Source organism: Dipodomys ordii, unplaced genomic scaffold (genome assembly GCF_000151885.1).
Source record: "Dipodomys ordii isolate 6190 unplaced genomic scaffold, Dord_2.0 Scaffold47, whole genome shotgun sequence".
Classification (NCBI taxonomy): Eukaryota; Metazoa; Chordata; class Mammalia; order Rodentia; family Heteromyidae; genus Dipodomys; species Dipodomys ordii.
Genome location: NW_012267263.1, coordinates 1,365,503 through 1,391,717, shown reverse-complemented (window position 1 = coordinate 1,391,717; position 26,215 = coordinate 1,365,503). Strand labels below are relative to the sequence as shown.

The following is a 26,215-nucleotide window of genomic DNA, read 5'->3' as shown; positions in this document are numbered from 1 at the left end:
AGCCTATGGTGCATTGAGCACACAGCCACTGCTTCTGCGGACGGGGTCACTGCTACAGAACCCCCTGGCTGAATGGGCTAGAGCCTGGTGTGAGGAGGGGCAGAAAGGGCAAGCAAGTACATGAGCCACAAGTCTGTTCCCACCCTCAGTTTCTACCATGGATCAATCCCCCTACCTGTCTCCCCACTCATCCCCTCATCTCCCCCCACCACATCTCCCTCCCCCTTACCTCCCGCCCCTGCCTCCCTCCCACACACACAGCATGCCTGTCCACAGCCTTTTTTCTTACTTACTTAGTTAACTGCCTCTGCCTCAGCTTATTCCTTCTGAGAATAGTTCCCTCCGCACTTGCCCTCCACAATCCACACAGTTTCCCTAATGCCACATGAAGGACACCATCCAGAGCATAAACTGGCCACCTCGCAACCATTTCCAGAAAGATGAGATGATGTGGAATGCACAAGTTTGAGGTGCACAGATGCACTGCCCAGGGGAATTTGCCTTTTGTGGCTCTTGTCACCATGCAGGTGGCACTTCTCTTGGAGTGCTTACAAAGAGGCAAACACAGCTGGCCTCCCACCTTGGCAAGACAGAGGTCTGTCTTGCTGATTGCGAGTCATGCTCCTGGATCACAGCGATCCTTCCCTTGGAATTGTGGGGGTTTTTCTTGAAAAGCCCAGGTGTTCTCACTCAGGGTCACCAAGCCAGTAAGAGGACCTGACGGACTTGCCAGGTGGTAGTGGCTCACACCTGTAATCCTAGCTACTCAGGAGGCTGAGATTCAAAGCCAGCCTGATCGGGAAAGTCCATCAGACTCTTATCTCCAGTTAACCACCAGAAAACCAAAACTGGAGCTGTGATTCAAGTGGTAGAGTGCTAGCCTAGAACAAACTCGGACAGTGCCAGACCCTGGGTTCAAGCCCTCCTCCCCCACCCCACCCCCAAAAATGAGGACCTGACTGGACTAATCTCTATGGAGCCCTTTGTATATCTGTTCTGAGTATTTGGCAGAGCTAACTCCCCAAGTTCCCCCTCCTGATGGCCACTGATGTGGGGAATCTGGAAGTCTGGGTTTTCTTTAAGAGGTAACAGGCAGGTTTGGGGGTGGAGGCAATCTGCCAGGCTTTGTGGCCTTGGGGTGTGGCAGAGCCAGCCAGACCCCACCCACAGCTATCTAAACACAGGAAAACAGCCCTGCACAGAGCAGATCTGTGGTGAGGGAACAGGCTCCAACCCAGCTTTCAGGTTTCCAAAATGTTCTCATAGCTTCTTTCACCTTCTAAGAAGAGTAAGTCTGGGAAACCTTGCTCTCTGAATAGAAGCCAATTCCTCTTCCCAGGGAACGTATCACCTGCAGAATGCCAACTCTGTAGTCCCCACCCCCAGCCAGCTGTTCAAGCTCTGTGACAGTGCAGCCTTTCTGGACATCTGTGCATCTACCTCCCTGGACCACTCGAGCCCTTCAAGGACACCAGATTTTTTTTTTTAATTTAACAAATTGTCCACTCAGCCAGCAGCTCCTCTAGGAACCAAAGATCAGCCAAAGGAAAGAGGGAGGAAGCTAAATGTGTTGTTCCTGAGTGACTGGCAAATCCCTTAGTCCAGGGATCTCCTGGCCACGGCACAGAGGTGGCAGAATCCAGCTGAGGGTCATCCTCTACCCGTTCCAAGTGAAGATCAAACAGCCTACCCTCCCAGGCCTCGAGTTCACCCATGAGCTGCTCCAATTTTAGCACTGGGTGCTGACTCATTAGTAGCTCAGGAAACCCACGCACCTAAGCCACCAGTCTACAGAGGTCTTGTGAAGGCCCGCAGGCTGATCTGCTGCTCTAAAGCAAATTTGAAAAAAAAATGCTTATCATGACGTATTTATGACATTTTAACCAATTCAGTTACAGTAACTAGAATGATATTTTTAAAAATATTTCCTGGCTGGGTACCCACGCTTACAATCCTAGCTATGCATCCTGAGCTCTGAAAAATCACAGCTCAAAGCAAGCCTGGGAAGAAAGGTCCTCGAGACCCTTATCTCCAACTAACCAGCAAACAGCCAGAAGTAGAGCTGTGGCTCACATGGTAGAGCACCAACCTTGAGTAGATAAAGCTAACAGATAGTGCCCAGGCCCTGAGTTCAAGCCCAGCAACAACACATGTGTGTCCACACACACACACACACACAAATCCTACATTTTACTTGACAAATAAAGGCAAGTCCACCACATTAGTCACTGCTCCAAAATCAGCCATAAGTCAAGGTCAAATCCAATGGGAGCCCTCCCAGCCCCCACCACCCCATGGCCCATCCTTCTTGCCTCAGAGCCCCCCCTCCAATCCCACCCCATCCAAAGCATGCTGGCTATCTTCCTGTTTTTTTTTTTTGTTTGTTTTTACCACAGTCTGTGTCTTCTAGGAAAAGGACAAAACACAAGCTCCTGGAAGCATCCAGATGCCTTTAGTGAAGAAAGCCCAAATTCTGCCTGGCTATTGTATCTCTGCTCTCATGCCAGGCTGCTGAGATCAGGCGGTCAGCAATTGCTCAAGGGTTCCTTCCTCCACTTCTGAGAAAACGGAAGCTCAGGCAGCCTCAGCAGCCTGGGGTTAGTGCAGAAGCACCCACCTCCATCTCTGAGCTTCACTTTGACTTCTAGAAAGCAGTCTCCAGCCGAGCCACTTGCCCCAAGAACGCTTCAAGACAATCTAATGTATGTCAAGCACCCATCTTCCCAAGACCACCAACCAAGAAGTCCCCCTGAGAGGAGTCAGCCCAACACACCGTAACCACAGATGGGGGCACACAGAGCCACTGTTCTGAAATTATAGACCTCAAAAGTCTGCAAGAAATGCAGGATCCAAAGCTTAGCACACAGCCACTTTGACAAGACCCAAGGGTCTGGGACACATTTAGGGATCGTGGTAAAATGACAGAACTTACTCACCAGGGAGAAGCTGAGGGCTGCTCTATGATGATTCCAAGAAGTTCCCAGGGCTCAGGCACAACCACGGTTTTGAAACTTGCAAGGTAGCAGCCCTACAGTCACTTAGTTCCCTCCATTCCCAGTGATGTCCATACAATTGAGACCAAAAAGGGGGGGAAAAAAAGGCGCACACCTCAGCCTCCGTTCTCATTGGAACAAGATGACTCAGGCTGAGTCAGGGCGGGCCACTTCCTCTCCCGACATTCTCTTCATATTTGTGAGCTGGGTTGGTCCAGTTCCCAGGGTCCCCAACGCCCTTCCGGAAAGAGCCGCCTTCCTGACCCTGCCAGAGACCCACAGGCTTGTAACCCAGGGATCGCCCACACTGGGAAAGGCTTTATTTAGAAGACTTGGGAACAAATGGAAACTGAAATGCATTCGAATGTCAAAGAGTCACTATAATTGTGCAGTGCAATGCAAGGCTCAGGCATGAAATCCACTGTTCTCAAGGTAGTTGGGGGATGGGAAGGGTAAGTTCTCTTTCCAGTGCCTTTTGCTTTAAGTTATTCAGAGTAGCTTCTGCAGGAGAGCCCCGATTTCCATGCATGCATTCTTCCCCTTGCATTCTGCTCTTACACCAATTCCTAGATTCTAAAGGCAGTACCTCTTCAGAGCTGGTGATTGAATGGGCTTCTGCCCTGATTTGTTTTTTGTTTTGTTTTGTTTTTTTCCTGTGAACTCTGGACCTTAGTTTTTTCACTCCAGGCTGGCGCTCAACCACTTGAGCAACACTCACATTTGGGGCTTTTAAGTCGTTAATTGGGAGAGTCTCACGGACTTTTCTGCCTGGGCTAGCTTCAGACTGCAATGCTCAGATCTCAGCCCCCTGAATAGCTAGTACTACAGGGATGAGTCTCTGATGTCCTGTTTCTGCACTGTTTTAAGGCTTTCATGACTCACATCCTTTCTGACCATCTGGCTAGATGGGAAGAGTCAAGGCCCAGGAAGTTAAATAAAGATATGGCACTGTAACTTGGAGAAGATTGCTGGATGTTTACATGCAATAACAGAGCTGCCTCTGCCTTGTTGTTTCAATGCTGCAGAGGAGGAGCCATCCTGAGAGAGCAGGATCCCCAGCAGCCTCTGGGGAAGTATGAAGGGCTGCTGTGGCAGCTTTCAGCTGCTTATACACCTGGAGAGTGACACACTCAGCTGCTTACATGCCTAGAGGGTGATACACCAGTCAGGTCCACATTGTTGCCCTGAAAGCCTTGAGTTCCTGATTCTGATCTCCCAATTGCAGACTGATACATCTAGGGGTCTTGAGTTCTTTCTCTCCACCAAATAAATTCTGAGGCAGAAATAGTAGCAGAGGCAAAGTGTAGTTGAAAGTAAGATTGATTAAGACACTAGGGGAAACTGAGGAATAACCTCTTAGCTACTGGATGAAGCAGTATAAGCCCCGAGTTGGGCCTGCTTACTGCCCTATGAGGTCTTATCTGCTTCCCAGGTGAGGAAGAAGAGGAGGAAGAGGAAGGAGCATACAGACTTCTTGGTGTGAGTGAAGAGGCCCCCAAATCAGAACCTAGTAGCCTAATGTAGGGGGGTTAGTTTTATAGTCCTCTCATGCAAGTCTCAGCAGTTCTGGCATCTAGTTGGGTCACGGTCTTCTTTAACCCAAGGGGAGGGATGCCTGCTCCTGGTGTAGGTCTGCTTCAGGATCAGGACTTAATGATCCCCCTTGGGTCTTCCGCAAGAGAAAAGTGTCATCTCCACAGGCTTTCTCCACACTCCCTCCCCCCACCCCCCAAGGTGCCCTGTCCTCTTCCTCTTTCCTATTTGTGTTGCCCTCCAGCAAATAAGGGAAACTCATTTTGGAGGAGGACAGACCCAGATGCGCTTGGAGGGTGCAGAGCTGCACCTGTGTGTGGTCATCTTGCCCGTAGGGGGTCAGGGGACCCCATCTTCACTGGCAGCTGGGTTCATCTCAGGGGGAGAAATATGTTTCCTATGTTACTCTACATGCTAGATTTTCCATCAGACAAGACCAGGCATTTCTGAACATTTTTTCTTTATTACTTTTTTTTCATTCATGGTACGTGAGTTTGTACTAAAGGCTTCACTCTTACAAGACAGATGCTCTACCATTTCAGCCATGGCTGTTTTTGCTCTTATTTTTTTAGCTAAGTTCTCATTTTTTGCCCCAGCTGGCTTAGACTATGATCCTATTTACACTTCCCACCAGAAACAGGGCTTGGGTGGCAGGGGTCCAGTAGCCTGGGAGGGGCGAGATGGGCTTTGACCAGGAATTCTGTGGGAAGCAGGTCTATGGATCGATACGCATGGCCTCTATGTGGAAAGCCAGCCTTTTTTCCCCCTTCTGTGGAGAGACTCTTCATTAAGCCTGGTGAAGGTACAGGACGCACTGAAGCCCATCAGAGGGTTCTTGCCCTTCCCTGTTCCTCACTTCTGTCCTAAGGCAAACACAGTGCACCGTAAAGATAGCCTAGATTCCAGGAAACCAGCAAGTGCTTTACTCTCCTGGAGAAACAAAATTGTGGGAATTAAGATTTGGCCAACTGGTTAATGCATTACAATTTTGTACAAAACTCATAATGCTGGGGTGGGTCAAGTCTGTAATCCTGTTTTGGACAGAAGCAGGCAGAGGTCAAAAGGATGAAGACTTAAAGCCAACCTAGGCTAAATAAGTAAATACATAAAGGGAGTCCATCTCAACAGAGAAATTCCCAAACTAAATATTTAATAACTTTTTTTGTTTTGATCAGGGATTGAGCTTGTGGCTCACTCCTATAATCTTAGCTACTCCAGAAGCTGAGATCTGAGGATGACATGTGGTTTAAAACCAGCTCAGAAAAAAAAAAAAAAAAAAAAAAACCACCAGCTCAGGCACAAATGTCTGTAAAACTCTTTACCTCCAAGTTACCAGGTTTCCTTCCTCACATATACCTCTGAGCTGGAAAAGGCAGGTATCTGACAATATGTGTTGCTAATTATTTGAAAGTTCTCCTGGCAGTACAGTATTTGAGTCACAGGCTTCCATCAGAAGTCTAGAACCTAAATAAATGAATCCCACACTAAGCATGTGTTTTAAGGCTCGGTGTCTATGAATGAAATTCAAGGCCATAAAGTATTGCTTAATAAAATAGACATAATAAAATGTCAGAAACAATGAGAAAAAAGCCAGGAAGCTGGAACACACCCATTCACAAATGTTTAAGGGAAGCTCTTCAGAGGCCTACTGCTGACACACATCCTGGGGACACAACAGGAAAAAGGTGTAAAAGGTCCCTGCTCTCAGGAAGCTTCTATTCAGCAGGATGAGGCAGGGGAAAAAAAACAAACAAAACCACTTGAAGAGTATAAGCCCATGATAGACATGGGGTGAAAAAGTGGTCCAGGATGACAGGGAACTTCCTCGGAGGGGCTGGAGGAGGCCATAGGAAGGAGCTTAGACTGAAAGGCAAATTCAAGAAGGGACATCTGAATTGAATTTTCCAAGTCTCTCTGAAAGGGAAGATGGCTGTGGAGTCCCCAGGAAACACCAGAGTCCAGTTGGTCCTCTTGTCTCAGAGTCACACAGTCCTAGCAAACATGGAAAAAGGAAGCTGTATGCGGTAATGTGTGGAGCAGAGACGTTGAGCGGGTGGCGTTTGGGGCTGTAGTGGAAAGAGGTTAATCCAGTGTGACCCTTGGGTTTCTGCTTTGCAGAAACAGAATGGTGGCACTTGCTGAGGCAGGAGGGTTGAGACGGGGTACAAGAAGCCAGGGGGAGGTGTTGTGGAGATGTTAGTGGACCTGGAACTGGAGACCCCTGGCCTGGAGAGGCAGAGACAGACAGACAGACACCCAGAGATACTGAGAGAGTGTGGATTAAGTACATTTATCTTACAAGGTTAAAACTAGGGAGCCACAGAGTAGGCTTTCATGATGAAAGGGGAGGCCGGTTGGCCAGGACTGATAAGTCCTGGTCAGATGAGAACAGGGCAGGGTGTGCTGGCCTGGCCACAGCAGCCCATTTGAATTGGACCCAAAGCCTGGGTCCAGGGGCTGGGGATGACAGTTAAGGAATGAGAACACAGCCCACAGGTGACTCCCTAACAGGGCAGCTGGGAAGTGTGATGTAGTGCACCCTGAGACACGCCCCCTCACACACACCAAAACCAGTGATACCAATTAAAGGACTGGGATGCTAAGTGACACATGGGTGACAAGTACTGCTTTTCTCCTGTGGATAGAGAAGGTGTTTCCTTGAGTTCAATATGTGCTGGAAAGGAGAGCATCCTTTCCAGTAGGATTCACTGTCATCTAGCCCCCAGCTTAGCAGAGGTATCAACAATAAACAAATGTCATTTGTATCAATGGTCTCTGCTTAGGTTAAAAACTCTACCTTTGGGCTGGGAAGGTGGCTCGGTGGTAGAGCGCTTGCCTTTCATGCCTGAGGCCCTGGGTTCAATTCCTCAGCACCACATAAGCAAAAAGAAAAAAGCCGGAAGTGGCACTGTAGCTCAAATGGTAGAGCGCTAGCCTTGAGCTGAAGAGCTGAGGGACAGCGCCCAGGCCCAGAGTTCAGGCCTCACGACCGGACCCCCCCCCCAAAAAAAAAAACTCTACCTTTGAAATATTAGCAAGAAAAACCTAAAGCAAAATTCTAATGAAGATCCCAGGCAAGTCAGATGGCTTGTGCCTATAATCCTAGCTACTCAGGAGGCTGAGATCTGAGGATCACAGGAGGCTGAGCTCTAAGAATCATGATTTGAAGCCTGCCTGGTCAGACAAATCCATGAAACCCATCTCCAATCAAACAATCATAAACTGAAAGCGGAGGTATGGCTCAAGTAGTAGAGAGCCAACCTGGAAGGAAAAAAGACAAGCAAGAACACGTGGCCCTGAGTTCAAGTCCCACTATGGTACAAAATCAACAATCAGTTCCAGTTCCATTATTGGTTGACAAGAAGAGTTTATGAATGGTTTCTTTCCTTTCTAAGTGCTCTGAGATGATAGCTTTCATCACTGGAGATGGTTTGGTACAATTGGGAAGTTCCTTAGGCTGCTCACTGGGAAAGCCAAACCAAAAGAAACCTTCCATATCTAAATAATCCTCTGGCCTGATGCAGATGACATGAAGCATGATCTCTAGTAAGCCATCTTGATTTGTAGCTCGGCAGCTGTTACACTGAAGAATTCACTTCTTGATTTTCACTTCATTATTTTGTTACACTTAATGAGTCCCTGAGAAATGCTGTGGAGATGTCTACACCCCAAGTCATCCAAGTCCACACCTTGTAAAGCTCCTAAGAAGAATGTGAACAATACTGATAAGAAATCACACTTCTTGGTGGCACCCCATGAGTGTTTAGATCTCATTACATAAGAATTTTATCAAGTACATTCATCTAGAGTAGCTTTTAATGAAAACTAGTGAGTTCTGTATCATATCTAACAGAGGCTACCAACAATCCAGGGCCCAAGAAGTTCCCAAATGTGCACTTTGATCCTGAATGGTTTGTTCTTCCCCTTCCCACCTGTACTCCAAGCCCTGCATTGTGGCCTCCATTCCTGATTGGTCGTCTTGCCCTTCCTGCCTCTTCCTGGCTCCAGCACTGTCTCTCAACTGCCTTGTTCATTTTTTCACTTGAATGAGGCTACTGTCCAACTTTCATATCTTTACTCTTTCCTGGGTCAAGGCTCAGAGTGAGAGGTGGTCCCAACTTAAATAGACTCAGGATGGGACCCCTTTCCTAATTCAGCAGCCTTGGAAAGTGCCCAGCCTGAGCTTCATTTGCTGTTTGTGAAGCAGAAGAGTGATGGACCTGATTGCTTCATTCAGCGTTTGGTGGAGATGAGACGGGCAGGTGGAGTTAGCAGAACCGCATCATGAGTGGGCGCCCATGCAATGCAGCTATTTATCTTGGATGTTTGTCTTGCTGTCTGTCAGCACCCCCAGGATCTGGATGGCTCAGTACCTGCCATCCCAGAGTGCCTAAACATTCTGGAAAAAAAGTATCAATGGCTTGTGTTAGGTCTTCATTTCTCATATAGAAAGTTTGGTGTAGGTAGTATGGGCAGATGGGGTGGCCCCCAAATATTAGTAGAACCCTAGGTTTTTCTTCTTCTGATCTACCATCTGAAGTCTGGCTTTCACCTTCAAAGGGACTTCATAGTCCAAGGTGGCTGCTGGAACTCTAACCAGCAAATCCTTATTCTCCATATTGAAAGCAGGAAGTAGTGAAGGAGGATAAAAATGTGTATAACATCATTCCTATTCTCAAACGACTGCATTATAAAACTATAGGACCAAGCTACCTGACCGGTGCTAGCTGCCAACTAGTCTAGGAATTACTTTCTAGGACAATGAGTCTGGGATTCAACTACACTGGGTTTCAACTACATGGAAAGGGGAGAACGATATGAGTTAGGAACCGTATTATCTGCCATGACACAGTTCCAGCTGGGCTATCAATGCTCTTCCTTGGACTCTGACATTGGCAAAGAGGTGGCCCGTGTTCCTTAGGGTCACAGATGGAGTGACACAGTCCTTCACACAGGGACAATCAGCTACCTAGCAGCAAGAGCAGGAAGAGGAAGATGTGTACACCAGCAGGCAACTGCTCTGCGGCTTTGGTGGGTACAACCAGTCACCTCTCAACTTGGATCACCACAGTGGCTGCTATTTCTTATAGAGAATGGGGTATTCTATATGTTGTCATTAATAATACTGATGTGTGTGTGATGTTCTCCAAATACACCGGTCACCCCTAGAACTTACCAGAGTTCCATGCTGACAGAAAGGACCTCCTCTTGCCCTTTTGTCCTTCTCCCCTAAACTCCTACTACTTGCCTGCAAGTGGTCTCTTGTAGAAAGCTTTCCACACTTCTCCATTCATTTGGTCTCTAACTCTCACATTTCACCGCCATCCTTGTCCCCTGCCATTAGACTGAGAGGACCTGGAGGGAAAATCCCCATCCTGCCCACACACTCCTACATATGACCTTTTGTGTGTGTCACAGGTTGACTGAAGGAACCAGGGGACTGAGGTTTGCTTTATATGCAAACTAAATCCAAAGAAGAGATTCGGGAGCAAGGGCTGCTGGGTGGGAAGCCACTTTCTACCTCTATAGCCTTCCAATAAGAGAAAGGTGACCATAGTGGCAATGACAGTGACACTCTGAGATCCCATTGGTGACTGTCCATCTTCTGGCAGTTTGATGCTCACAGCTGATTGCCACGCATGTTGCTCTGTCATATCACACTGCTACAACACTTACCATGGATGAAATGATCCAGTTTAATAGGCTGTTTGCTCCTTGATTTGTTTTTTGGATAGTGCAAAAACCTAATGCTGGCCAGGCACTGGTGGCTCATGCCTGTAATCCTGGCTACGCAGGAAGCTGAGATCTGAGGATAGAGGTTCCAATCCAGTCTGGGCAGAAAAGTCTATGAGACTCTTATTTCCAATATACTTCACACACACACACACACACAAAAAAAACTGGAAGTGGCACTGTGGCTCAAGTGGTAGAGCACTAGCCTTGAGCAAAAAGAATCTCAGGGATAGTACCCAGGCTCTGAGTTTAAATTCCAGAACTAGCAAAGAAAACAAAACCCTCATATTGTTTTCTGATGGATGCCATTCAGAGTCAGTGGAGTGTGTTATTTGAAAAGGAACAGAGTTCATGACATCCAATCCCAAACACCAAGACATGAGGCTGAACTGGCCTTGGAAGAGCCAAGACTCAAAGGCAGAGGAAGAAAGAGACAGGCCTGGCCTTCCTATGGAATGTCTTACCATGTAGTCAGTTCTGCTGCATTGTCTCCTTTGCAGCTGGGCACCAGCAGGGAGGACACAAAATGGATTGGAAGGACATGGGTTAGAAAGTATGGGCAGTTGCTGGTGAGCACCTACTGCCGACCTCTGGATTTCTCTCACATTTGAACATTACATGATTTGTATTTGGGCCTTTATTATCATATATTCCTATTCAAGTCGTGAATCCTAAACATAATGTATTCAGTGGAGTCCATCCCAGTCCACCCTGAGTACGAGATGATGAGAATCCCACCATCATTCAGGAGTCTGAGGGACATCACTTTTCAAAACTGACCAGGGCCTCACAGTGTGGAGCAGAACAATGCCACATTTTCTCATCACAAAACGGTAAGAAGCTTGTCAAGTTCAGGCAGGATGACTGTCACAGAGCCTGCAGGCCACCTACATGGTCACTGGCATTTCTCTACAGACCCACAGAGGGAGGGAGACAGCATGGCCAAAGGTCGTCTCTGTAACATGGGGGAGGAAGTGACTGTGAAACCTTCAGTACCTAAAGTACTATATGTTCATATACATATGTGTGTATACATATATGTATATACACAGAGGCACACACACACACACACTTGTCATACCTCCACTTCTGGCTTTTTCAATTGGAGATAAGACTTTTCTGCCCAGGCTGGCTTGGAACCATGATCCTCAGATTTGAGCCTCATGAGTTCATGTGTAGCTAGGATTACTGGTATGAGCCACCATCACCTAATTCTTGGTCAGTTTTGTTCTTTTTTCATTTTGTTGGCAATTTACTACCCACAGATGATGGCTCTCATCAGCTTCTGTATAACATGCATCTTGTCTCCTTTTCCTCCTCCTCCTGCTGCTCTTCCTCCACTTCCTCTCTCTACTATATTCTCTATTATAACTGTACCTTGCGTTGTTTTGCCTAACATTAGGACAGAAGCATTTCCCTCACAATTCCTAAAATATCCAGGACCTCTGTTTCCATTGTGGTCCTTGGTCCAGTCTCATACCTAGACTTTATTCTACAAGGACAACTTAGAAGGATGTCAAAGATATCTACTCCAAAGGCAAGGCTGCTGCTTGTCCACTGAGCAGAAAGTAGAATCATGGGTCAGATGGAGACTGATTACTCTGGGAGCTAGTTCACAGCCCTACTGACACAGAAATCCATGCTGGCTTCAAACCCAGGAGGAGGACCACTGAGGCAGTGGTCCCAGGGTGAGTGTGGGGAAGGATCAGACCCAAAGCAAGTGAGCTATGCCAGCACTCATTCAGCAAGGCTTTGGTCTCCTCTCCTCACCCACAGGCAAGACCCAGGCAGCCTCCAACCTCTCCCTTACCTGCCATGCAGTAAACACACTTCAGGGGAGATGAACAGAGTCCATTCTGGAGTCAGTGCCCAGCTGTCTCTCAGGATGTGATTTGGCCTCTAAAAACCTAAACAAGTCTTTTATATTTTCTACAGAGGTGCAATTAGAGAGGCCAGGGCTGCATTCTTGTCTGCATCCATGTCTGTGACATCTACAATACGTCTTTTGCGGTGCATGTTGTACTGCCCAAAATAGTTTATTAGAGAGTGACATTTCATATGTTGTCTCAGAGGTTGACACTTGAAAGCCCCTGAGTTCACAAGTATTTTCTCATGAAGGAGACACCTGGGGGACACAGAGGACCCTCAGTGTACGATGGGACCATATCCCATAAGCACCCATAGATGATATAAAACTATGGAAATCTCAGCATAAACTCCACACATGTAACCCACCAAACACCTATCTAACTTAGCATGCAGCACACTACAGAGGGGCAGTTGTCTCTCTTTGTGATCGCGTGGCCAACCAGGAGCTATGGCTGGAGGAAATGTCTTATCATCAAGTCCAAGAAAGGATCAAATTTGGAAGCATGTCTCCTACTAAATGTATATCTCTGTGGGGCCCTATTAATGTACAAAGATTGCCAACACACTGGGTGCCAGCGGCTCATGATCCTAGCTACTCCTGAGGCCAAGATCTGTGGATCACAGCTTGAAGCCAGCCTAGGCAGAAGAGTCCCTAAGACATTTATCTCCAGTTAACCACCAAAACAGCTGGAAGTAGAGCTGTGGCTCAAGTGGTAAAGGGATAGCCATGAGCAAAAGAAGCTCAGGGATGGCACACAGGCCATGAGGTCAAGTTCCAGGACCAACACACACACACACACACACACACACACACCAAGGGCCAGCTGTGTTACTTGAGTCAGCTAAAGGCCAGCTTTCTCAGCTTGCTGCTCCCTCCCTGGCCCCATTCCCCTGGTCATACTATAGATACGGTTTTAGCAAAAGTACTGTAGGGAGAGACTATACTGAGGGGAGTTGGAACAAGGGAAACTCGGATAAACAACATAGCCATCTTCCTCAGATCTTTTCCTTTCCTGATCTTGTTTTCTGTCCTTGGCTCCCAAGACCCAGATTACCATCATTGCTGGATTACCATCATTACTAATGAAGGGCGGCCACAGGAAGAGGTAAATACATCCTCTGTGAACAGTCTGCACATTTACACTATCTAATTTCTGAGATGCAATGTGCTTTGACTTCAGAAGAATCCCCTGGACCCAGTGTGTATCCATGGTTGATTGTTACTTGTCTGTAGAATCATACCGGTATCAGGCTCAATAAAGAGTAATTCTGGACCCTCCCTTACCCTAGAACTCTCCATACCTAGGGACTTTCCCCTACCTAAGCCTCAGTGTCCATCCCAATGTGAAGAATCTCCTCTATGATAGTGAGAGGGACTTATACATGGAAACCTACAGAAGCGCATGTTCCCTAAAGGAAGGCAACTGTAACCAAACTTTGTCATGTCATTACTGTAAAACCTCATAACCGTTAATCTTATATGGGACTTATAAGTACCAGATCTCCCTGTGCCACAAGCACTGTGCAGAGCAACATATACCTTCTTATGCAGTCCTCCAAACAGGTGAGGAGACTGAAGCTCAGAGTGAAGCACAGCAGTGACAAGGCAGGAAACCACACTCAGACCTTTCCTCCTGTGACCTGGGCTTCACTGTAAGGAAACAAAGCAGGAGTGACTCCAGGACTCTGACCTTAATGGAAAGTAACTTTGTCTCAAAGACCTGGCAGCAAAGCAGAGTTGGACTCAGTCTCTCAGAGCTGCCCAAATGCTCGTCTCTCCTACTCACCACTGTGGCCCTCGTCATGCTATGCCCGCTGCACACACTCAGAAGAGAGCTGTTGAATGCATAGGAATGAGCCAGTTCTCAAGTGCATTTCACCTTGAACTTCTCCAAGTTGCTTCCTGCCCTGGCTGCAGTACTTTCATCCAGACTGTGGAGCTCTGTCAGCCGCCTTCTGGCCCAAGCGCAAGCAGGGTGAGCTGTCTCGGTTTCCACAAGCAGTCATACAGACTCACAAAACACAGGACAACTATTAATAAAGTGGTCCATGGTATGAAGGGCAGATGTGGCGTAGAGGATGAGCAGGTTCTCGGGTCACAAAAGGAGGGTAGAGGCTGGATCATGATTACATGTCCCAGTTGCCCTTCAAGCGGCGATGGCTCTGGGATATGAATTGGCTTATTGAATGTATTTCCTAGATAGCCCTAAGTAGTGCCCTTTGACCCTTTCACTGATGCCCCACTCTCACTTAGAACTCAAGGACCTAGATTGGAAAGGGAAAAACTAGAAGAATCAATGCCTTCCACCCTTGAGCCAAGGTTAGCAAGTCAGCCTCTAGATTTCACACAATATTAGAAAAATAAACCTTATATGTTTGAGCCCGTTAGGTCAGGTCTGCTACGAACAGAACTGCACATTCTCTGTGGTGGGCAGCCTCTGAAGTGGGCCCAGGGCTCCTCTTGACCCGGAATTCATTCTTAGGGAATCCCTACACTTGAAACTCAACTTGAATCACTGACTTGCTTCTAATAAAGAATTCTAAGCCAGTGATAGTATCTCATCTCCAAGGTTAAGTTATAAAAGACTAGCTTCTGTCTCAAGTGCTCTCCTTCTTTTCAGTAGCTCACCCTGGAAGGTCATGAAACAGCCTATGGAGCTGTGAGGGACTGAGGCTTGCAATCAACTATAGGAACAAGCTTGAGAGCAGATAACACTACCCCCAGCTAAGCCTCCAGATGAGACCGTAGCTCCAGCCAACAGTTTGTCTGAAACCTCATGAGAGATCTTGGGCAAAAAATACCCAGCTAAGCTCTAGAAATTATATTAATATACAGTGATTATTTTAAGTCTGTTTTAGATAACTAGTATATCATCTACATGACTTTGTGAGAGGTATTAACATTCTCCATTGCTTGTCTTAATTCACACCACTGCCTTCTAAATAGAGCCTGACATACTCAACAAGGAAGGAAGGAAGAAGAAAGGAAGGAAGGGAAGGAGAGGGAAAGAAGAAGGAAGGAAGGAAGAAAGGAAGGAAGGAAGGAAGGAAGATCTAAATCTTACTCAGCATTTGATGTCACCTGTAACCTCTATAAATATTGAATAAAGCACATGGGATCTAGATGGCAGTGGCTCACCTCTGCAGTCCTAACTACCAAGGAGGCAGAGATTTGAAGCCAGTAGGACAAGAATGTCTGTGAGACCCTTAATTCTAATTGAACATCAAAAAGATAGAAGAGGAGCTGTGGTTCAAATGGTAATGCATCAGTCTGCCTTGAACTAAAAGGCTGAGGGAGAGCATCTAGGCCCTGAATTCATGTCCCAGTATGCGGGAAATGCATGTGCGTAAAGAAGAGGTAAAAATAACAAAGTATGTTTCATGGTCCCAGTGTTCTGATGAACAGTAGGTAAGTTCCTTCTTGAAGGCCTTAAGAAAATATTTCATGGCACTCAACATTTATCTTTGTGTACAAAGGTAAACCAAATTCATACGATATATCAAGGCCCAGAAGCCACAGGTCAAATGAGCAAGCTGACATTCAAAGAGAAAACTCACTGATTTCCCTGTCATTTGTGGATTAATGCCAAAGTCAGATCTGAGTTTAGAATTCGCTTCGAGGGTTGTAGGAGCAATGTTTGCAGCTGTTTGAGAGGCAATAAGGGGTCGTTCTTTACTGTCAAATGCAGACAGGACCCTAATTTTAGTCCATGCAGTTTTTCATTTCAGTCTCCAAGACATTTAAATGGTAGCCTGGGGCAAACTACAAAACTCCCATGTGCCTTAATCTAAAGCAGATCTATTTAAAAACTTTGTGCCAGCAGTAATTGTTTGCTGGATTCTAGTTTTCTATTAGAAGGGTTAGACTAAGAGGAGTTTGCGAAATGGAGGTAGAAAGTGTGTTGGCTAAAGTGGGGGGGGGAGATGGGGGGGAGAGGAGGAGGCAGAATTGCATACAGGGAAGGGGGGAAAGGGAAGGGGGGAAAGGGAAGGAGAAGACTGTGCTTTCAGCCCAAGTGCCGCTGCCAAAGCCTGAAGGACGCACTAAATGTTTATGGCCGGGTTCAAAGTATTTGCATACACTGAGACACAATCCCCCTAAAAGTTATTTACATGTCAAGGAAAATATTTTTTAATCTCCTCTCTAACTCTGGTTTTTAAATTCAGAGAAAATCTGGTCTGGGCTCTCTGTATGATTTGCTTCTATGCATCAAGTAGATGAATGGTTGTCACCAGGGTCTTGAAGAGAGCTCAGTGGAATTCTACCCAGGAGCGTTGTCTGGTATTTATTTTGGCAGCAATGTGATTCCCTTCATCTCCTCGGTGCCTGCATCCCTCCAACTCCCCCCATCAGGATAGACCCTTATGGTCTGTAGAAAACACTCCCGTTTTCCCCCCTTTAAATAGCCTGCATTTTGTAGAAAGAATTTTCCTCTAGTAGCATCAACCTCATAGCACAACCAGATTCTACTACTGGCTTCAAAGGGGAAAGGCAGTTCATAAAATTAGTCCAGGGAATTGTAACCCTGAGATATTTCAGTCACGCCTGTGGAAGGCACAGTGTGAGAATCCCAGCTCACTCTAGGGAAGTGAGCATCAACATCTCTTGGCTGACTCCCTCCCTAGTAGAACCTGACAGTCACAGGCAATGTTGTGTGTTTCCATCACAGATGCTAAAGATCGTTTGGCAAAGACTCCCCTCCAGCCAGGATTGTTCTTGCATCTGATCTATTGGTCCACTTAAAGGAGCCAGTAAAGGGAAAACTCTTCAGACTCTCCACACACCCTACATTCCTTTGGTGCAAAAGGCAAAGGATTTTAATAGACACAGGCTATGGTGTAGTGACTGACTGGGTAAGCAGCTACTTGCTGATGGAAGGCCCATGTAAAATTCAGCCAATGAAAATTTATTTTAAAAAATCAGGTCAGCTAAGCATTGGTAACTCCGGCCTATAATCCTAGTTACTCAGAAGGCTGAGATCTAAGGATCATGGTTCAAGGCCAGGAAAGTCCATGAGATTCTTATATCCAGTTAGTCAGAAAAAAAGCCAGAAATGGAGATATGGCTCAAGTGGTATGGTACCAGCCTTAAGCAAAAGAAAAAAAAAAGCTAAGGGAGAGTTCCAGACTCTGAGTTGAAGTCTTAGTGCCAGCACACACACACACACACACACACACACACACACACACACAAATAAGGTCAATGTAGTGAAGGAGGTAAATTTGCTCCAAGTATACTGTGTGCTTATATGGAAATATCACAATGTCACTCCTTTATATTACAAATACATGTTCATTCAGAAATTAAATTTAGGGTAATTTCTTGTTATTGTATTGGAATAAAAATGTAAATTTCTTAATTTTAAAATTAAAATTAATTTTATTTTTTAAATTAATTTTTAATTTAAATATTAAAATAAAAAAATTTTAAATGTTAAAAATTCAGGTTAATTCCTCAGTTTTCAAAGAAGAGTATCAGCCCCATGCAGGCTCATCCCAAATTCAAGCCTCAGTTCATTTGTTAGGACTCCTCTGGTGGAGTCAAAAACAGAGATCTGGCTGCATCCTGGTGCTGGAGGAGAGTGTTACCACTCTGGAAACATTCAATGCCTAGACACCATCCCGAGATCCGCCCTGAATCTGGAAGACCTGGGATCAAATGCATTCACAAACCAGCTTCAAAATGCTACACCTCTATGTATGTACATTGAAATCCACAGCTATGTAAAAAAATGCATGAAAATAGATCTTCTTTCAAATTGCTCAGAAATGGGGGTGATAGTTGACTTTAGACAAAATGTCAATCCCATTGTTAAAATCAAATCTCACGCCTATCTAAAAACTAGAGGATTGGGAGCTTTGTCACATGAAGAGACATCATCCAATCAGTGGTACCCAAAGGAAAGGCACTCTCCAGGCAGGGGCTGGGTGTCTTGCCTCAATGGGTCAAAGACCCAGACATACAAAGTACACAAAACTTTCCATCATTTAAATGGCCAGTCCCCCAAAGAAACACAGGTCCCATGGTTTCTCTTATTTGCAATTACTAGTATATGTCTGAGACAAGCAGAAATGGTCAGATAAGTTGATGTTAGGTGAAATGAACCCCAAGATAAGGATTCAAATGGTTTTTCTTTCTTGCGATTGTTTCTAACACATTTATAAGATGATTTCTTTGTTGCTTTGTATGTCCCTCCCCACGATATAACCCCTGTTTTCACTGTATTTGATGTTGGTATACTTTGTGGAGGGGAAGGGAAAAAACAAATTGTTTAAATAGGGATATATAGGTGGACCCATTGCAACAATGAGATGTACAAGTCGTTATGTCGAAAAGGAACTTTACAACTTTGGTGGGGGGGGGAGGGGGAAGAGGGGAGGCAGGGAGAATTGGTTGGGGGGGCAGGGGGAGGATGGGAAGGGATGAGAAGGGGAAACAAAGGAGGAAGGAGGCTACAATGCTTGATAAGAAATGTACTCATTATCTTGCCCATGTAATTGTAACCCCTCTGTACAGTATTTTCATAATATAAATAAATAAATAGAAAAGAAAAACGAACTTTACAACTTTAGGGGGGAGGGGACGGGGGAGGGGAAGGGGGAGGGGGTCAAGTGGGGGGGGAGGGGGAAGCAGGGCAGGGGGGTGATGGGAGGATATGGGAAGGGGTGGGAAGGGGAAACAAAGGAGGAGGCAACAATGCTTGATAAGAAATATACGCATTACCTTGCCTATGTAATTGTAACCCCTCTGTACAGTATTTTTACAATAAAAATAAAATAAAATAAAATGGCCAATCCCCTCCCAATTCCTCCTGAGCATGTCTGTGACTTAGCACATCATATACTCCAAAGGTAGATATACTTATAGAAACCAAACTACCCCATTTACCAGTACTTTCTGTAAGGTGGGTTCCATGTGTATTTGTGGCATGAGTGCTCTGAATGTTATATCAGTCTGCTTTCCCTTGCTGTGACAAAATTACCTGCAAAAAATTAACTTATAAGGAATAAGGATTTATTTTGGTTCATAATTTAAATCCATGGTTGTTGGCTCTGTTTGGGGGCAGGGGACTATGGTAAGACAAGATGCTTACCTCATTGTAGCCAGGAATCACAGGGAGAGAGAGAGAGAGTCTCCTAACTTCCTCCTTCCACTAGGTCCAACCTCCTAAATGTTCCGTCACCTCCTAGTAGTGCCAGAGGCTGTTGAGTTTAACACATGAACATCTGGGGGACATTCAAGATTTGAACCATAACAGAGAATAAAGACAAATCTACAGCCTGACATACTCACCATAGTCACACAGGTGACTATGTGTCACCACAGGGCTGTGTCCCCAATTTCTGCATGTGGGAGCAGAGTTATACTTCTTCAGATCTTCCTCTACCTCTGGGACTGAAGGTGATAGGGAGCAGACCTGCTCTTTCCTCCTGCCCAAAATTCACTTTTCAAGGCTCTTGTACAGCCTGTGAGATACTTTATCTTTCAACAAATTCTTTCCCCCTTCTCTCGTGCAACCTCAAAGTTTTTGCATTTCCTGTCATAGCTTACCAAAAAAAAAAGCCTAACAAATACAGTATCTGAGCTAGCCCACTAATCACAGCATGAGCATGACATGGCATGTTTTACAGCCCCACTGAGCTGCACTGAGGGAAAAGTGAACTTTTTCCCACACTGCAATGAGTAATCACTGTTAACCCCAGGATCAACACTGTGAAGACATTTTAAGATCTCAGAGTCTCTCTCACTTGGGGAATATAAATTCGCATCTGTGTAGCCAAAAGCCATCTTAACAATTTGGGGGTAAGAGCAAATCCATTTGTTTTACGTGAGCAACAAACCTAAAAGGACCTCCAGTGGGACAAGCTGGTGGCCAGAAGCAATCCCTCCCCTGACACCAATGAGTGCTCTGTTGGTCCTGAGCTTGTGACTTGTCCCATCTGTCCCCATCAAAGGTAGATGCATTCATAAGGACAGCAGTGAGCTACTGTTTCTCTAAAACATGTTGCAATCGAGGCAGAGGTGGAGCAGGATCACAGAAGACCCACTGCAGTTTCAAAGTCATGCAAGATGTGAGAGGTAAGGCCATACCATATATAATAGATAACAGGCCAGAAAGGAAGGAAACTCCTTTCCACCAGGCTCCTTGTCCTCGGCAGGGTTCTAATGTGAAAACCCCATAGTCAGCCCCTCAAGAATCTCAGAATCGTGTCTGTCTCTAATACCTCTCATAGTTGGGGCTTATCTGACTTAACTACCAGAGGAATGAATACACCAGCCTTCCTTGAAAAAAGTAAACCATGCTCGATGTTATACAGGGAGGTGAAGGTCTGGCTTATGGGGCTATCCTCATCAGAACCCAGAAGGTAATGCAGAGGAGGAGAGCCACTAATGCAAACCCAGAGAGTGGGCAGTTTCAGGGCTCCAGAGCTAGGGAATAGGAGGAGACTACTCGGCCAATCTTGACCATCAGATTAATGATTCATTTCCAACGCAAGATATTTAGAGCTGGTAGCCCTTACCAAGTGTCCCACCTAGAGAGAAACTCACCTACTGAGAGTTGTAAGAAAACATATCTGGGCTCCATATAGGAAGTAGACTGGCTCAATAAAGGATGCTAGAAGCAGAATCAGGGGCAGGCAGAGGGGAGAGGAAAACGCTTATCATAGGCAGAGAAGGGCAAGTAATCATACCAAAGGTGATACCTGGCACCTGAGAAGTCAAGTTGAACAAATCAAATTGGGGGAGGCAAGAGGGGGACCCGCTGGGAGAAGAGATCAGCTTAGGAATGTATGGTGACAGCCAACAGGACCCTGGAGGGAAATGCCCCATAGAGAGGCAAACAGAGCAGGTAAGGCTAGGTAAGGTGGGACTTGAACCAGAGCAGTCCATGTAAAGGTCACACCTGTAAAGAGGGGCTAGTAGGAAACCAAGGACACCTGGAGGGAAGATGTAGAAAGCATGGAAGCCAACCCCTGCCCACCACTTAGCATGGATGAGAAGCCCCAGGTTCATCTCTAGAACTCAGAGCATCTCTGAAAAGGGGAAGATGAGGTACCTGAGGGCTGAGTAGCTATGGTTCTTTCCCAGGCTCAGAGCAATCACATAGCCCAGCTGGGCAAAGGCCTTAGGGCCTCTACAGCAGGGTTCTTCCTTCTTTCTAGGGACCCATGTCTCCAGGCAGAAGGGCAGGTCCTTCCCAGCCCTTTAGCATGACATGTGCACTCAATCGAGGCGATAAGAGGTACATGTCTTTTAGTTTTCCAAGAATTTGGTACATTTGTGTTGGAGAGAGAACATCAAGTTTCTGCTCTGGCAAAGTTATAAAATCTGAGGGTGTATCAAAAGTGCAAGCTGGCTTGAGCCCCCAGTCAAAAGCTCTGGAACCCAGTGATGGCAGACCTGGGCCAAGATAATTCAGATTGTGAGTATAAAGGCAAAGGTCTGATGAAAGTCCCAGCCCCTAATTCAGCCTCAATGGACAACAGACCATGGCTGTTTCTATTGCAATTAACTTCTTGCTTTAATTAAAAAAATTAAATCAGCACCATAAAAGTAATCAAAGCAGGCTTTGCGAAGCACAAAAAGTCCCTCGGACTTTAATTTCTCCTACTGGGTCTATCAAATTGCAAACCTATTTTCCTAGGGCTTCTGTTGGCTCTCTAGCACTAAAGATACTACCAGTCATTTGTATTTATACATTTGCAGAATCTGGAAATAACACCTGATGGACAAAATGTAGTGTAACATCTTCACCTGCTGGGGTTCAGACCAGAAACTGCAGCCCTGCTCCCCTGAAGCATGGGTCCAGCCGTGGCTGCTAGGAGTTGAGGGGTAGTTACCTGAGTTTCCATCGGATAGATACAGAAACCTCTAAATCCCAGGAAATTGGAGGAACCAGTGTCTCCCGATACCTAAGGGAAAGGAGAGGCCTGACAACCAGAAACAAGCTGTCTGGATTTTGCTACGAACATTAAACCACTGGTAAGCAGAGGTCTGTTTATATAGCCGCCAGCATTACTCTAGATGATGTATCTGCTCATCTATAAATGTATTTATATGCGTGAGAGGGATGTGCATTTTTAAAAAGAAAAACTGTGAAGCCAAGTTCTGGTGGCTCACACCTGTAATCCTATCTACTCAGGAGTCTGAGATCTGAGGATCCCAGTTCAAAGCCAACCCAGGAAGGAAAGTCTTATGAGACTCTCAACTCCAATTAACCACCAAAAAGTCAAATGTGAAGCTGTGACTCAAGGGGTAGAGAACCAGTATTACGTTGACAAAGCTGAAAGACAATCCCTGAGTTCAAGCCCTAGTACTGGCACACAAAAAAGAAAGAAAGAAACTCTGAGATGCAAAGGCAGTATTTTATTAACCCAACTGTTTGCATCACACGGGGGTTCCTCATTGTACAAATGATTTGCTGTAAGATTTCTTTGCGAAGCCAGCCCCCAATCTTGCGATAAAATTACCATTCACCCATGAAACAAGGAAGGTCTCAGCCCATCCAGAAGCCCCCACAACCTCTCCCCAGCAGACAGGGCTGGGGCCAGTTTCCTCCGATTCGCTTCCCGTTACACAATCTGATCTGAAACACCACCAATATAAGAGGCTTTCTCTTAAATAAAGCTCCTACTAGCGAACAGTCCTTCAAGCAAGACATAACTGGTTAAGCTAAGATTTAAGTTTTGATGTTTTCACTATTTTTAGTGGTGAACACTGGAGTTGAGGTTTCCAGGTTTTTTCTTTATAAAACATGGGATAAGAGCACTGGTGAAGAGCATTTGTGCCCAGTGGACCTGTCAGCCTGGGAATGTGGCCACACTTAGGATACAGGGTATTCAAAGCCTGTGCCTCCTCAGCACATACCCCTCATTAATCATGTAGACTCATGGCACAAGGTTATTTAACTGAAACTGCCTTGAATATCTCTGGGCTCCCTCATGGCTGATGTAACTCAATAGATGACAAGTCACCATGTTTCATCAATCATTTCCTCCTAAAGATAAAGGAGCTTAAAACCTGAGAGAACTTAAGATGGTCCCTCAGGATGCCAGCCCACCATCATGTCAGTCTGGCTGGCTCATCAAATGAGCCTTTTTCCTTGACCCAGTAATTTGCTGTGAATCCCTCTTTAACTGATAAATAACAATTGCTAAGAAAACTCTATGAGATCAAGCTGGGAAGAGATGGATAAATCCATGAAGTAAATGGATCTTAGAAATTACCAGGTCTTTACATTTATTAGTCATTTATGTTAAAAAAAGTCCAAGTATCATGACATGACTTTCAAGTATTTTTCTAATCCAGATTTTTGGAGGAGAAGGCTGGTCTTGTTTTTGCAAACAAAAAAAATGTTTGCAAGTACAGGGAACCAATGGGATTGAAGGCAGGATAGTTGTTAAGTTTTTGATAATCGGCTAAGATTCCTTGTTAGAACTGAGGACAAACTAGGCAGGGGCTAACTTGTCCTAAGAAAGAATCCTTCCGAGGATTCAGTCCAGTGTATGGCTGGGTTCAGCCACTGAAATCCAATAAATTGTTTTCTTAATAATTGTCAGTTAAGGAGGCATTCACAGCAAATAATCACTCTTAGGCCTCTTTAATCCTTCCCTTTCCCTTCACAAAGATACCCCTGCCATCTCTGGCTCCTTCCAGATTAAATTTCCACAACTTTTCCCAGTCTTGAATCCCAGCTTCTGCTCCTCTTACATTCCCAAGTCTGTTTACTCACCACTCAGAAAGGCCCAATGAATTGAGGACTAATTATTGTCCTAGGGAAAACTTGGTAAACAAGGTGGGAAGAACATCCATCCAACCAAGGAACCTCAGATTATAGAAAGCATCCCAAATACCACGTGAGGAAACTAAACAAGTTGTCAGTCTCTAACAATGTACAGTCACAGAATCTCTAAAACAAGAATGTGAGGAACTCTAGATATTTATTCTAAAGATAGTGGTTGTCCACAATGGTGGGCTACAGCCATATTTCTCAACTTCTCAAATCCTACAGTGTCCCAGCAAAACACACATTCTGATTTTGTTGGTCTGGTGTGAAGACTGAATTCTGCAGATGTTAGACACATAGCTTCTGGTCTCAGGTTTGGGGCAGGCAGAGAAACTGTAGCATCAGCAAAACACTATTCGTCTCTCTCTCTCTCTCTCTCTCTCTCTCTCTCACACACACACACACACACATACTTGTAAGCTTACACACACACACACACACACACACACACAAACACACTTGTAAGCTTACAGTCATGAAGGAATCAATTCAAAACCTATTCTACATAGAAGGACAACTATTACATGGTCTCACATGAGGAAGCTGAAAAAGTCAATCTCATGGTAACCTAAGAAGTTGGAAGGGGAAAAGGATAGCTTAAGGAGTGCAGAGGTTGCTTTCACTGTATTTGAGGTTAGTATAATTTGTGGAGGGGAAGGGAAAAAACAAATCGTTTAAATAGGGATACAGGTGGATCCATTGCAACAATGAGATGTACAAGTCATTATGTGGAAAAACAAACTTTACAACTTTGGTGAGGGAGGGGGGAGGAGGATTGGGTGGGAGGACAGGAGGAGGCTGGGAAGGGATGGGAAGGGGAAACAAAGGAGGAGGCTACAATGCTCGATAAGAAATGTATTCATTATCTTGCCCATGTAATTGTAACCCCTCTGTACAGTATTTTCACAATTAAAAAAAAAAGGAGTGCAGGGGTGAAATTGGATAGCAAGAAAGACTTCTGTGTATGTGTGTCAGTCCAGAAACTTGAATTCAGGGCCAAGGTGCTGTTCCCAAGCTTTATTGCTCAAGGCTAGCACTCTACCATTTGATCCACAGCTCCACTTCTGATATTTTGGTGATTAATTGGAGATAAGAGTCTCACAGATTTTCCTGCTTATGCTAGCTCTGAACTATGATCCTCAGATCTCTGCCTCCTGAGTAGCTAGAATTAGAGGCATGAGCTACCAGCACCCAGAAAGAACAACAATATTTTACAGGATAGTTGGGTTCACTATGGTTTACAACAATTATATCACTCGTACAAAAATGTTCAAATTTCCCAACACAAAGACATGATAAACATTTGGGAGAATAGATAAAGCCAGTTACCCTGATCTGATCAGCATACATTATATACATATACTAAAATATTACCTCATACCCCTAAATATGTGTAATCACTATATATCAGTGTAAAGATAAGTGCTACAGGTTTTTCTTTCATACCCTATATCAAATGGGCACTATATTCAGTCTGGAAGTTTGAGCATTCATTCTGCAAGTTTCCTTTTGAGACTCAGGTGTAGGGGTAACTTTTAAAAGCAATTATCTAGAATATATTATGATATCCAGGCATCTATGCCCTACTCTTTCTATGCCACTAACCTCAGCAGATGGGTGTTGAGTTTTATAATTGGTATTAACACGCTTAAGTGCCCGTAGCCTGAAACTTCAAAATGAATGTGATTGTCTCGTTCTTCATAAATCTGACAGCTGTTGACTGCCGGCAACGTGCAGCTTATCAGGCATGGGGGAGAGGAAGGAGACTCAAGGATACTGGGTCAGGGCCAGGTCCCAAGACACCTCTCTGATCACTCAATAGTTAAGTGACATCTTAAATTACCTTGAACTTAACAGGAGGGGCTGTTCTCATTGTTCTCCATCCTCCAGTTGGATCATGTGATCTTTAAGCTGAATAGATTTCCACTGGGAATATAGTTGTTTCTAAGCTCACAGGGTGGTTTCTTTGCACATCTGCTTTGATTAGAATTAGAATTATGTTCTGGTTTTTCTATAAAACATTGCTTCCAACATAATAGACAAACAAAATATAACATGTGGTCAAACAGGACCCCTGACCCAAAAAAGACTGGGAAGGAGAAGACACAAATTCAGCCTCAGTTTGGGCATCTCTGGGATGAGGTTAAGGGCACAGCCCCATGGCCTAGATGCAGAATACACAGATTACCTGGGCTCAAGTTCCTTGGACTTACTACCCAGATGAACTGTGACATTATAAGGACAGGATCTAGGGTCACTCATGATCACCCTCCCTATGAGACAGTGGGTGAAGACGAA

At 45.3% G+C, this 26,215-nt stretch overlaps 1 long non-coding RNA gene across 1 annotated transcript in view; it reads right to left on the bottom strand.

The window, feature by feature from the left end:
• The window catches only part of LOC105988152, a 64,847-nt gene extending 61,679 nt beyond the window's left edge, over positions 1-3,168 (bottom strand). The window contains exon 1 of the long non-coding RNA XR_001175189.1: positions 2,937-3,168. This is a non-coding gene — a long non-coding RNA (uncharacterized LOC105988152). The remainder of the gene's footprint in view (positions 1-2,936) is intronic.
• Positions 3,169-26,215: the final 23,047 nt, after the last annotated feature.